The sequence below is a fragment of the Alligator mississippiensis genome, chromosome 3, assembly GCF_030867095.1.
Source record: "Alligator mississippiensis isolate rAllMis1 chromosome 3, rAllMis1, whole genome shotgun sequence".
Classification (NCBI taxonomy): domain Eukaryota; kingdom Metazoa; phylum Chordata; order Crocodylia; family Alligatoridae; genus Alligator; species Alligator mississippiensis.
In genome coordinates, this window is record NC_081826.1 from 140,679,511 (window position 1) to 140,680,885 (window position 1,375).

Sequence of the window (1,375 nt, forward strand, 5' to 3'; positions counted from 1 at the left end):
TACCTTGTAGCCCCTCTGATGGGAGCAGTAGCATAACTTGTGGGGAAGGTGGAAAGTGAGCAGAGCACCAGCCCCATGGTGTTGTTTCAGAGGGGCACCAGAGTGGCACCCTTCACAGAGTCCATGCTACCACCATCACAGCAGCACGTTTGCATTTGCTGAGACAGAAGCAGCAGTGTGCACTACCACCACTTTTTGTGCATCAGTGCAGCAGCCCCTGCATGAACAGGTAAGTACTCACTTCCCACTATACCACCTAGGGTGCCACATTTTTAAATTATGCCTCTGGATGGGAATCACTAGCAGCAGTGAAAATCATGCCTGTGAAGCTTGGCTTAGGTGTGCACCTAAAACCTTATACACTTTTTAATTTCAGGAATTAACTCCCCACACTCCCCGGCCACACACACACATGCACCTAAATACTGTAAACACCTAAAGAGCCTGGTGTTTCTTCTCCCCAAATAAGCACCCAAGAATCCTTGATAATACAAAACCACAAATATCTTTATTTGGGGAAAAACCTAATCATAGATGAATATAAAAATCAAATTAGTAAAATGCAAACAGCACATGACTGCATGATCCTAGTTGTTAACTGCTCAGCTTGGGGAGGCCCAGAACTCTTCTTCACAAAACACACTCCCCTGCAAACAGGTTTGCTCCCTTTCCCCAGGCAGGTTTGCAGCTCTATCTTCCATTTCCTGATGAAAGGCTGTAATCGCCAGGCTGTGGGATAGGCATTGCCCAGAGCACCCTCCAGTACTGCTCTTGAATCTGGCTCACTAGGTAGCAAGAAGAACAAGAGGAAGAGTGGCTGGCTGAGTGAGATAAAACACTGCTTTAGAAATGAAAGGTCCCTAATTTCTCTCCTTTGCCCCAGCCTATAGTGGGGTAGAAATTATCCCACTGCTGTAAGAAGTCTTAATTTGGTGGGGGCAGCAGGGGAAAGGGGTTACCTTCCTTTGTAGCTGGGTCCATGGCCCTCTTCCTTGGATCTCTTGAATGTAAGAATATATTTTAATGTCTCTTGCAGTGGTGGGACACTGACAGCCCTCCTTGCCTCCACTTTACCTGTAGCAGGTTATGGTGTGTTTGGTGCTTCTGGTAGAGTTTGTTGTGCAGGTTTAGGAACAGGTTAGACAAGCACTTTTAAGAGATGATTTGGATAGGGATGATCCTAACTTTGGGGAGGGGTTTGGACTATGTAAGTGCTCCTTAGGTGAAATAGGGTTTAACCTTGACATCTGAGCTCTGTTAGTCAGATTTTAATGAACTCATAGTTTCATAGTTGGTAGGATCAGAAGGGATCTGAGCAGATCATCAAGTCTGACCCCCTGCCATGGGCAGGAAAGAATGCTGGGGTTAAATGACC

The 1,375-nt window shown here is 46.2% G+C and overlaps 1 long non-coding RNA gene across 1 annotated transcript; it reads right to left on the bottom strand.

Moving 5' to 3' along the window:
• Positions 1–486: 486 nt before the first annotated feature.
• On the bottom strand, positions 487–1,113 carry LOC132249105 (uncharacterized). The gene is made up of 2 exons (XR_009460504.1): positions 960–1,113; positions 487–785 (listed from the first exon to the last, which is right to left on the bottom strand). It is a non-coding gene; the product is annotated as an uncharacterized LOC132249105 (long non-coding RNA).
• Between the last annotated feature and the right edge of the window lie 262 nt (positions 1,114–1,375).